At 34.6% G+C, this 13,182-nt stretch overlaps 1 long non-coding RNA gene across 3 annotated transcripts; it reads right to left on the bottom strand.

Annotated features, from left to right (window-relative positions):
• Positions 1 to 11,262: 11,262 nt before the first annotated feature.
• Positions 11,263 to 12,636, bottom strand: LOC135804199 (uncharacterized). Of its 3 annotated transcripts, XR_010550993.1 has the most exons (4): positions 12,088 to 12,106; positions 11,750 to 11,805; positions 11,586 to 11,641; positions 11,263 to 11,301 (listed from the first exon to the last, which is right to left on the bottom strand). It is a non-coding gene; the product is annotated as an uncharacterized lncRNA (long non-coding RNA). The 3 variants fall into 3 exon arrangements; XR_010550992.1 differs by lacking the exons at positions 11,586 to 11,641; positions 12,088 to 12,106 and adding an exon at positions 12,592 to 12,636; XR_010550994.1 differs by lacking the exons at positions 11,586 to 11,641; positions 12,088 to 12,106 and adding an exon at positions 12,414 to 12,427.
• Positions 12,637 to 13,182: the final 546 nt, after the last annotated feature.

Raw genomic sequence — 13,182 nt, forward strand, 5'->3', positions numbered from 1 at the left:
CCATGCTTGCAGAAGTGTAACAGGTGTGTGTATACGCATATACGCAATATATACTCGTAGCGCTTGGAATTGTACTTTCTTAATATTATAACACGCGAACATGAAGTCTTAAACTAGAGTTTGAATTAATTCTCCCAAGGCGATTTAATTCTTAATCTCCCTCTATCGGAATTTATTGCGGGAAAATTCCGTAACACTTGAGTTATAGTGATAGTTGTGTGTATACGCATATACGCAATATATACTCATGGCGCTTGGGAATTGTACTTTTCTTAATATTATAACACGCGAACGGTCTTAAATAGGTTTGAATTAATTCTCCCAAACAGAATTTAGTGTTCTTAATCTCCCCTCTATCGGAATTTATTGCGGGAAGGAGATTCCGTAACACTTGAAATTTATAGTGATAGTTGTGTGTATACGCATATACGCAATATATATACTCGTAGCGCTTGGAATTGTACTTTCTTAATATTTATAACACGCGAACGCGATCTTAAACTAGGTTTGAATTAATTCTCCCAGAAGCAGAATTTAATTCTTAATCTCCCTGTATCGGAATTTATTGCTGAGAAAATTCCGTAACGCGAGTTATAGTGATAGTTGTGTGTATGCATATACGCAATATATATCATGTAGCGGAATTGTACTTTCTTAATATTATAACACGCGAACGCGGTCTTAAACTAGGTTTAGAATTAAATTCTCCCAGAAGCGGGAATTTAATTCTTAAATCTCCCTGTATCAGGAATTTATTGAGAAAATTCCATAACGCGAGTTATAGTGATAGTTGTGTGTATACGCATATACGCAATATATACTCATGGCGCTTGGAATTATACTTTTTCTTAATATTATAACACTTACGCGAACATGATCTTAAACTAGGGTTTGCGTTGTTCTCCCAGAAGCAGAGATTTAATTCTTAATCTCCCTCTATCGGAATTTGTGGGGAAAATTCCGTAACATGAGTTATAGTGATAGTTGTGTGTATACACGCATATACGCAATATATACTCGTAGCGCTTGGGGAATTGTACTTTCTTAATATTATATTACGCGAACGCGGTCTTAAACTAGGTTTGAATTAATAATTCTCCCAGAAGCAGAATTTAATTCTTAATCTCCCTCTATCAGATTTATTGCGGGAGAAATTCCGTAACGCGAGTTATAGTGATAGTTGTGTGTATACGCATATACGCAATATATACTCGTAGCGCTTGGAATTGTACTTTCTTAATATTATAACACTTGAACGCGGTCTTAAACTAGAGTTTGAATTAATTCTCCCAGAAGCAGGAATTTAATTCTTAATCTCCCTCTATCGGTTGTGCGGGAAGATTCCGTAACGCGAGGTTTATAGTGATAGTTGTGTGTATACGCATATACGCAATATATACTCGTAGCGCTTGAGTTGCTTTTCTTAATATTATAACGCAGACGCGGTCTTAAACTAGGTTTGAATTAATTCTCCCAGAAGCAGAATTTAATTCTTAATCTCCTGTATCGGAATTTATTTGCGAGAAAATTCATAACGCGAGAGTTATAGTGATAGTTGTGTGTATGCGCATATACGCAATATATACTCGTAGCGCTTGGGTATGCTGTAATATTATAACACGCGAACGCGATCTTAAATAGGTTTGAATTAATTCTCCAGAAGCAGAATTTAATTCTTAATCTCCCTCTATCGGAATTTATTGCGGGGAAAGAAGTTCCGTAACGCGAGTTATAGTGATAGTTATTGTGTATACGCATATACGCAATATATACTCGTAGCGCTTGGAATTGTACTTTCTTAATATTGCCACGAACACTTGATCTTAAACTAGGTTTGAATTAATTCTCCAAGAAGCAGAATTTGAATTCTTAATCTCCCTCTATCAGGTTTTATTGCGGAAAATTCCGTAACGCGAGTTATAGTGATAGTTGTGTGTATACGCATATACTTGCAATATATACTCGTAGCGCTTGGAATTGTACTTTCTTAATATTATAGCTTGCGCGAACGCGATCTTAAACTAGGTTGAATTAATTCTTAGAAGCGGAATTTTGATTCTTAATCTCCTGTATCGGAATTTATTGCGAGAAAATTCCGTAACGCGAGTTATAGTGATAGTTGTGTGTACATGCGCATATACGCAATATATACTCGTAGCGCTTGGGAATTATACTTTCTTAATATTATAACTTGCGCGAACGCTGATCTTAAGCTAGGTTTTGAATTAATTCTCCCAGAAGCGAAATTTAATTCTTAATCTCTCTATAATATCGGAATTTATTGCAGAAAATTTAAATAACTTACTTGGAGAGTTATAGTGATAGTTATTATTGTATACATATACGCAATATATACTCATGGCGCTTGGGGGTATACTTTCTTGGCAATATTATAACACGCGAACATGATCTTAAACTAGGTTTGAATTAATTCTCCCAGAAGCAGAATTTAATTCTTAATCTCCCTCTATCGGAATTTATTTGCGGGAAAATTCCGTAACGCGAGTTATAGTGATAGTTGTGTGTATACGCATATGCGCAATATATACTCGTAGCGCTTGGAGTGTACTTTCTTAATATTATAACGCGGGCAGTGTAAACTAGGTTTGGATTAATTCTCCCAGAAGCAGAATTTAATTCTTAATCTCCCTGTATCGGAATTTATTGCGAAGAAAATTCCGTAACGCGGCAATTATAGTGATAGTTGTGTGTATACGCATATACGCAATATATACTCGTAGCGCTTGGAGTATGCTTTCTTAATATTATAATACAGCACCTCACACCTGCATTCTTTCATTGCGCGTTTCGTGCGCGATTCAGGTTGGGGTGAGGAGGGAAGACAACGCCCTCTTATCGCACTAACGCGCAGAGCATACTCTGGCTTAAGGTTTTACGTCCGTTTGCGCGTCGCGTGCGCTGCCACTTTGCTAATAAAATCTTGGTAAGAAATTCATCTGCCAGAATGGTGTCGCTACCATGTGAAAATCGTACCACATCGCCAATTAAAGTAAGACTTTTTCACTATGTTTTCAAGTGAGTCAACTTCTATCGTGATAGATTTAAATACAATAAATCCGGCTTATTCGCGTATTTGTCTGCTCGATGCATTTATAGTCGAGGAAACGTACGAGCCTGCGTTCAGCGTGAGGAAAGGACAGGTTTCAGTTATCAGTTGTTTGTTTACTTTATACTTCGTTCGCGCTGCATCTACTCATAGGTAAATCTGGTATTTATTTTTACGTTCTAACTTATAATAATACAATATTTGAAGGTTACTATAAATGTATTTGAGTACGAAACGCGAAATAAACTCGTAATTCATATCGCGTAATTCGGGTATACTGAGTATTTACTGTTCTTGCTATTATTTCTCTTTGTACTTAAATTTTATCATTGTTTTCACAGCTATAAGTGATAAACGTTATTCGCGAGATACCTGTAAGAGGGTGTAACGAAAGTATTCATCAGTGCGGGACGCAGGCAGTCTCTTTAACCATTTTATAGGGCTCTCGATCAATTAGCTACCGACGGAGGGTCGTGCCTTGTCCCCTTTCACTTGTTAGGGAAAGTACGCGGTGTTTATAAATATATATCGAATATTCGACAAATCGAGTGCAGGCGCGATTAAAAAAGCCAGAAAGTATCGCGTAATCCGTATTGCTCGTTACGGTGCGCGGTAAAACAATTCCAATTCCATGAGGGTATGTACGGGGCCTCTGCGGACTTCAAGCATCCTACCGGCGGTTTGGACTCAAGATTTAAAAGGTATTAAAATATCAACGCCTTAAGTAGTGAGTACCTGACACCACACTGGCTGTCTTGTATCTTTATATATTACGCGTTATTTGCTGTCGTCACAGCGTGCTCTAGGTTTGCGGTTTGTAACGCGGTACGCGATTAATTATCAAACTTATAAATTAATGGCTATTCATATTGCAATTGTAGTGGGCCCTCATATGGTCCACTTTGTAATCTGGTTATAAATTATGCTGAAATATATCGCCCGAATCGCAGGCTATCTCGTAAACTAAAGAGATAAATAAGATCTGATGGCGGCGTCTTGATCTACGGACCAATCTCCTATCAGATAGGATAGTTAAAACCGAAATCTGAGAGATGAAATTTTTAAGTCTTAAGAAAAATTGCCAAGAGGGTGCTTGATACTTTTTCGACGATTTTGAAAATTCATATCTTCTAAACTAAAAGCATTAGCTACCAACAGGTATTGTTGATTATGAAAGATTGGAAGATTGTCTATCAGATAAAAATATAAAACAATTGCATTTCCTACAGTAAAAGGTCGAAAAAACGCATTCAAGTGCTAAAAAGTGACTTTTGCAATTTTGCCTTTATTCAATCGCGAATATCTCGTAAACTAGAGATAAATAAGATCACGATGTAATGCCCCAATCTACAAGACTATTTTCTATCCCAAGATAGGATTCGTTAAACCAAGAAATCTGAGAGATGAAATTTTAAGTCTTAAGAAAAAGAAGAATTGCCAAGGGGGTGCTTATTACTTTTTCGGCGATTTTCAAAAATTCATATCTCTTAAACTAAAAAGAATAGCTACCAACGAATTGTTGATTATGAAAAATTGGAAGATTGTCATCAGATAAAATATAAAAACAATTACATTTCCTACAGTAAAAGGTCGAAAAACGCGACTAAAAGTCCTAAAAGAAGTGACATTTTGCAGTACGATTTTTCTTCCAAGCGCGGAATATCTCGTAAACTAAAAGAATAGTAAGATCTGATCGCAGCGTCTTAATCTACGGACTATTTTTCTATCAGATAGGATGGTTAAAACCAACCGAAATCTGAAAGATGAAATTTTAAATCTTAAGAAAAAAAGTACCCAAGGGGTGCTTGATACTTTTCGACGATTTTTGAAATTCATATCTTCTAAACCAGCGATAGCTACCAACGAATTGTTGATTCGGGGACTAGATTGAAAAATTCTCTATCAGATAAAATATAAAAATAATTACATATTTCACAGAAGTAAAAAGATAGAAAAAGCTACTTGACTAAAAGTGCTAAAAGTGACATTTTGCAATTTTGGCAATTATCTTCATCACGGAAATGTGGGTTGGTTGGCGAGGTTTGAATAGTAAAACGGAAATCTGAGAGATAAAATTTTCATTCTTAAGAAAAAATTGCCAAGAAGTGCTTGATACTACTTTTTTCGACGATTTTTGAAAATTCATATCTTCTAAACTAAAGCGATAGCTACCAACAGGTATTGATTCTGATAGATTGGAAAATTCTCTATCCAGATAAAAATATAAAACAATTATATTTCTAAGTAAGGTCGAAAACGCGACTAAAAGTGCTAAAAGTGACATTTTGCAATTTTGACGATTATATTTCAATCGCGAATATACCGTAAACTAAAAGAGATAATTAGATCTGATCATAAACGTTTTTAATCTACGAATTATTTTCTATAAAGATAGAATAGTTAAACGGAAATCTGAGAGATAAAATTTTACTTTCATTCTTAGAAAAAATTGCCAAGGGGTGCTTGATACTTTTTTCGACGATTTTGAAAATTCATATCTCTAAACTAAAAGCGATAGCTACCAACTTGAGTATTGATTCTGATAGATTGGAAAATTATCAGGATAAAAAATATAAAATAATTATATTTCTATAGTAAAAGGTCAGAAAAATGCGACTAAAAAGTGCTAAAAAGTGACATTTGCAATTTTGCCCATTTTATTCAATGCGAATATCTCGTAAACTAAAAAAGAGATAAATAAAGATCTGATAGCGGCGTTTAATCTACGGACTAATCTATAAGATAGAAAGAATAGTTAAAACGGAAATTTGAGAGATAAAATTTTCATTCTTAAGAAAAAAATTGCCAAGGGGGGGTGCTTGATACTTTTTTCGACGATTTTTTGAAAATTCATATCTTCTAAACTAAAAGCGATAGCTACCAACAGGTATTTGATTCTGATAGATTGGAAAATTCTCTATCAGATAAAAATATAAAATAATTATATTTCCTAGGTAAAAAAGGTCGAAAAACGCGACTAAAAAGTGTAAAAGAAGTGACATTTTGCAATTTTTGACGATTATCTTCAATCGCGAATATCTCGTAAACTAAAAGAGATAGTAAAAGGTCACAATTCGCAGCGTTTTGAAATCTACGAATTATTTTTCTATATACGATAAATTAGTTAAAGCAATCTGAGGAATAAAATTTTTCATTCTTAAGAAAAAAAAATTGCCAAAAGGGGTGCTTGATACTTTTTCGACGATTTTGAAAATTCATATCTCCTAAACTTGTGATAACTACCAACGAATTATTGATTCTGATAGATTTGGAGAATTCTCTATCAGATAAAAATATAAAATAATTATATTTCCTATAGTAAAAGGTCGAAAAATGCGACTAAAAGTGCTAAAAGTGACATTTTGCAATTTTTGCGCATTTTATTCAATCTTGAATATCTCGTAAACTAAAGAGATAAATAGATCTGATCGCAGCGTTTTTAATCTACGGACCAATCTATAAGATAAGTAATTAAAACGGAAATTTGAGGGGGTTCATATCTTCTAAACTAAAAAGCGATAGCTACCAACAGGTATTGAATTCTGATAGATGGAAAATTCTCTATCAGACCAAGAAAATATAAAAATAATTATATTTCCTAGAGTAAAAAGGTCGAAAAAACGCGACTAAAAGTGCTAAAAAGTGACGTGCAATTTTTGGCGATTATCGCTTTAATCGCGAATATCTCGTAAACTAAAAGAATTAAGATCTGATCGCAGCGTTTTTAATCTACGAATTATTTTTATAAGATAGAATAGTTAAAGCAATCTGAGAGATAAATTTTCATTCTTAAGAAAAATTGCCCAGGGGGGTACTTGATACTTTTCGACGATTTTTGAAAATTCATATCTCTAAACTAAAAGCGATAACTACAGCAGGTATTGATTCTGATAGATTGGAAAATTCTCTATCAGATAAAATATAAAATAATTATATTTCCTATAGTAAAGGTCGAAAAATGCGACTAAAAGTGCTAAAAAGGACATTTTGCGAATTTTTGCTATTTTATTCAATCGCGAAATATCTCGTAAACTAAAAAGAGATAAATTAGATCTGTTCGCAGCCGTCTTAATCTACGGACCAATCTCTATCAGATAGGACAGTTAAAAGGAAATCACAGAGGGTAAAATTTTCACACTTAAGAAAAATTGCCAAGGGGTGCTTGATACTTTTCGACGATTTTTTAAAATTCTCTTTTAAACTAAAAGATAGCTACCAACGGATCGTTGAATATGAAAAGATTAGAAAATTATATTTTATCAGATAAAAATATAAAATAATTATATTTTCTACAGTAAAAAGGTCAAAAATGCGACTAAAAGTGCTAAAAGTGACATTTTGCAATTTTTGCTTATTTTATTCTATTTAATGAAATATCTCGTAAGCAAAAAAGAATGAAAAGTCAAATCGCAATCTCTTAATCTACAGAAACATTTTCTACAAGATAGGCCGTTGAAAAATCGAAATTAAAAGACGCAAAATTTCAGGTCCTAAGAAAAAAATGGGCAAAGGGGGTGCTTGATACCTTTTTGACGATTTTCAATAGCGAATATCTTCTAAACTAAAAGAAGATAGCAACCAGCAGATTGTAGATACGGAAGAATAGGATAATTCTCTATCAGATAGGGATTTTAAAATTATTTAATTTCAAAAGAGTAAAAGGTCGAAAAATGCATACGTTGCCCTGAACACGAGTTACTTCTACCTTTACCCTTGTACGGGTTGCGCTTGGAATTATAGTTTTTTTTTTATAACTCTTGAATGCCGATGCTTAAATTTAGTTCGGAGTAATTTGCCCAGGTACGGAATTTAAATCTTTTATTTCTCTGTATTGGAATTTGTGAGAAGAAAATTTCGTAACGCGAGTTATAGTGATAGTTGTGTGTATGCGTATATACGCAATAGTACTCATAGCGCTAGGAATTGTACTTTGTTAATATTATAACACGCGAACGCGGTCTTTAACTAAGTTCGGATTAATTCTCCTTTAAGCAAGAATTTAATTGCTTAATCTTTCCTGTATTGGAATTTATTGCGAAAATTCCGTAACGCAAGTTAGTATTAGTTGTGTGTATACGCGCTATACGCAATAGTACCCGTAGTTTTCATTAGTATAACGCGCCTTGAACCGAATGCTGAAATTAACAACTGATGTAATGAATTATTATATTATTTTTATTTATTTTAGTGCATTTCAGAAGTAATGCTATTTCAATTCTACCTACACGCATATCGGGGTTTGTGTATAAACAAGTTTTTATATCATATAAACGTGCGCAATGCTGCCTCTCATGCTACGAACGTTCGACCGCTTCAGTCTGTTCTTACCTGCACGCGGCTCGGCATCATTCTTTCATTCATTCGATAACATGTTATTTTATTATTGATTAAAATTGAGCATTTCTACTGGCACCCTATTGACAACAGACCTGTAGATTGTTTTGCTAAGGATGATTTACGCGCGTAAAATGATTATAAAATTGGTGTTTCCATGTGCGTGTCGGCTATTACTGCATAGTATAGCGTAATTATCAATTCGTAATTTTAAGTAAGTGTAATTAACGACTGTCCTTGGCAGGATATTCAGGAGAATCCAATGTGTTAAAATAGTACAGGTTCATTATCCCTCAAAACAAATTTATAAGTGTGCATCATAGTGCGAGTTCTCACACACGTGTTGTTTTTTTTTGTTTTTCAGTACTTTTTCTATGATTACCTGATGCCCTGGTAAGTTTGTAAACGTTATTACGTATACTTTCATATTTATCTAAAATTGCATGTACGTACCGCTAACAACACAAAATTGATGCGTGCCGTCGGATGCGACTTGGATCTACCCGCAGGTATGGTCATGTCAGTCATCGGTTTAATAACGTGGGGAGAATTTTCCTTGCTCACATTTTTTATTTTTATTTTATAAATCGACCGGCTCTTTTAACGTATTTTCGTAGTTTGGGGAAATTAATTATTGAGGAAGTAATATATTTTAATAAAATATTTTGTAATATATTTGTAAAATGTAGCAATTTTCTTCTTGTATCACTGCCTATAATTTCTACTTTTGCTTGCATTTCTAGTGAAAAAAGCGAGCAAAATTTGTCGTTTTCTGGAGTCGTTTTTCTACTTAAACTTTGTATTTTATTTATTTTTAAATTTAAAATTCCTGTTTATCACCCTGTATATTTGTTTTCTTGATTTCCTATTATATAAGTTTTCCTAAATTTGTATTCCCGACTATTTTTCTTTTTATTGCTATTGATTTTCTTTTTGTGATGTAGTAATTTCCTTTTCAGCCTTTTCCTGTATATTTGTTTTCTTGTTGTCCGTGAAAATTTAGCTTCAGTTGTTGTTTTTAGAGTTTTTCTTCTTTACTTTGAATTTTCTATTTGTAACACCCTGTATTTGTTCCCATTTTCACTCCATGAAAATGGTCTATTTCTAATTTCTTTTATCCGGTATTTTTGCAGAGTGCCAGCGCTGCATATGGCGTACAGTCGTAAGTCCTGTTTCAATATGGCGACATGTACGAGTATTTTGTTGACTTGTAAAATATAAACTTGTATTCTATTGTTAATAATAAAGAAATAGTAAAATATATTGACTTCTTTTGATTTGTGTACTCTTCTAGCCATTTCAGAACAGGTCTCTAAGAGGTTTCCCTCTCTCGGGGATGATCACTAGCAAAATTGTTAAAGGTATCCTGTGTGATTTTATTGTGCTCCTTCTCTCATTTCAGCTGCAGGTCAGAACTGGTAGGAAGAAAATATTTTTAAGTGTCACCTCTCTTGAGGCGACTTAAAACTTTAGAAATATTACAAGACATAAGGATTGTCGCGCAAGAGGAGTTCCACCTCTCTCTGGGGGTGATCACACCAGAGTGTTGATATGCCTGATGTTTCGGGGATGAAGCGCAGAGACATCGTAGCTGTAGGTTGGGCCAGGGAGCAATGGACGCATCGAAGCGGTGGGCGATCGACCCAGAGCGCCGGAGGTATCTGGGAGATCGACAAATAGACATATAACGACACGTGCCAAAAAATTTAAAAATCTCATGCACTCTGTTCTCTTTCTCCTATCTTCTCTACTCTTCCTTCTGCCTCTACTACTCTTCTTCTTCTCCTTCTATTTCTCTGTTCTCGTTTCTCTACCTACTTCATTTGCTTCTCATATTGCCTTCACTTGTATTTCAATTTCTCTTATATTTCGTTTGCAATTTATATGCAGCAAATTTCACCTGTTATTTTTATATTTGAGAAAAATGCCTCCCCATACCTGGGGCTCGATCCGTGTCTGCCTAGCATGCTAGCAGGTGCGCATGCCACTCGACCACCGAGTGTTTTTGTTATTAATATTTGATTCTTCTATTTATGTTTCTTCTTCATTCAACTTTTTAAAAACAACAACACAACTCAACTATGTTGCACTTAAGATGTCAATACTGAAAACGACAAAGAGGATACCATAAAGTAATATGAATAAGATTGTAATTTTACATTATGTTTTATTGAGAACAATAATAGTAGATACATTTTTAAAAATTAAAATAATCAACAGTTAGAACATTTTGGACAAGTTTTTATAACACATACATTTAATACCTGAACAATAAATATAGCCACGCGAACATCCTTATCCGATGGTCACCACGCACGTCCTACAAACAACCACCACACTGGTGTGTTATTACTAAAGGATTTAATTACAAAATTCTAGATTAATTACGGGTAAGATCTTTAGTAACGCTAACAAATATGCGAAGTTGATTAAGAACAAAACACGTGCACACAACACCACGGCGCACGAACGACTAAGCCGGACTAAACAAGAACGAGAATTGATAAGCGACCCAGAGTTAGAGAAGCAAAAATCGATGTTGTGTATTGAAAACAACAACGCAATAACAGAAAGTATGAGATTTGAAGCAATTAAATAATCACTTTTGTTTTAATTTTGTAGGTTTTCTCAAGGTTAATACATGTTATATGCGTAAATGAAGAGAAATTTTAGTACCTGCAATTTGATAGAAAAACGTTGTCCTACGGTGCCTGGTTCAGCCGGTAGACACACCTAAAACAGCAAACATTAGAAACAAAAACACAAAGGGGCATTTTTCGTAGGTTTCCCAGGGATAAACCCACATGTTATATACGTAAATGAAAGAGAGATTTTAGTACGCACACAATTTGTTGAAATAGAAACGTTGTCCTACGGTGCCTGGTTCGGCCGCTAGACACCTAAAACAGCAAACATTAGAAACAAAAAGAAACACAAAAGGGCATTTTCGTACTTAGGTTTCCCCAAAGGGATAAACCACATGTGTTATATACGTAGATGATAGAGAATTTAGTACCTACAATTTGAGGTGAAAAAACGTTGTCCTACGTCATCAGGTTCGGCCATAGACACCTAAAACAGCAAAAAATTAGAAACAAAAACATACAAAAGGGCATTTTTCGTAGGTTTCCCAAAGGGATAAACCCATTTTAAATACTTAAATGATGAGAGAATGATACCTTACCTACAATTTGGTGAAAAAACGGTTGTCCTACGTTATCAGGTTCGGCCGCTAGACACCTAAAACTGCAAACATTAGAAAACAAAAACACAAAAAGGGCATTTTCGTAGGTTTCCCAAGGGATAAACCCACATGTTATATACGTAAATGAAAGAGAATTTTAGTACCTACAATTTGTTGAAATAAACGTTGTCCTACGGTGCCTGGTTCGGCCGCTAGACACCTAAAACAGCAAAAATTAGACAACAAAAACACAAAAAGGGCATTTTCGTAGGTTTCCCAAGGGATAAACCCACATGTTATATGCACGTAGATGGTAGAGAATTTTAGGTACACTTACAATTTTGGTGAAAAAACGTTGTCCTACGTCATCAGGTTCGGCCGCTGGAACCCTAAAACAGCAAAAATTAGAAAACAAAAGAAACACAAAAGGGCATTTTCATGCGTTTCCCAAGGGATGAAGCCCACATTTTAAAATACTTAAATGATAGAAATTGATACCTACAATTTGGTGAAAAAACGTTGTCCTACGTTATAGGTTGAAAGCCGCTAGACACTAAAACTGCTTGCAAAAATTAAAAACCAAAAAATACAAAAAGGGCATTTTCGTGGAACTCAAAGGGATAAACCACATGTTATATACGTAAATGATAGAATTTTAGTACCTACAATTTGGTGGTGAAAAAACGTTTGTCCTACGTCATCAGGTTCGGCCGCTAGACCCTAAAACCAGCAAAAAATTAGAAAACAAAAACACAAAAGGATAGTTTCGTAGGTTTCCCGGGATAAACCCACATTTTAAATACTTAAATGATAGAGAATTTTAAGTACCTACAATTTGGTGAAAAACGTTCATCCCTGCGTATATGAGTTCAGCCGCCCCTAGACACCTAAAACAACAAAAATTAAAAAAACCAAAATACAAAAAAGAGGAGGCATTTTCGTAGGTTTCTCAGGGATAAACCACATGTTAAATACAAAATGATAGAGGGAATTTTAGTACCACCACAATTTGGTGAAAAAACGTTGTCCTACGTCATCAGGTTCGGCCGCTAGACCCTAAAACAGCAAAATTGAAAGCAAAACACAAAAGGAGGTTTTCGTAGGTTTCAGGATAAACCCACATTTAAATACTTAAATGATGAGAATTTTAGTACCCACCACCACAATTTGGTGAAAAAACGTTGTCCTACGTCATCAGGTTCGGCCGCTAGACACCTAAAACAGCAAAAGTTAGAAAACAAAAACACAAAAAGGGCATTTTCGTAGGTTTCCCAAGGGATAAACCCACATTTTAAATACTTAAATGATAGAGAATGATACCTACAATTTGGTGAAAAAAACGTTGTCCTACGTTATCAGGTTCGGCCGCTAGACACCTAAAACTGCAAAAATTAAAAAACCAAAAATACAAAATGGGCATTTTCGTAGGTTTCCTAAGGGATAAACCCACATGTTATATACGTAAATGATAGAGAATTTTAGTACTTACAATTTGGTGAAATAAACATGGTCCTACGACGTCAGGTTCGGCCGCTAGACACCAAAAACAGCAAAAATTCGACATCCAAAAACACAAAAAGTGCATTTTCGTAGGTTT

The sequence above is a fragment of the Atheta coriaria genome, unplaced genomic scaffold, assembly GCF_025399875.1.
Source record: "Atheta coriaria isolate IRGN ID8LTWV9N9 unplaced genomic scaffold, Caltech_Dcor_3.1 hic_scaffold_3_pilon, whole genome shotgun sequence".
Lineage (NCBI taxonomy): Eukaryota > Metazoa > Arthropoda > Insecta > Coleoptera > Staphylinidae > Dalotia > Dalotia coriaria.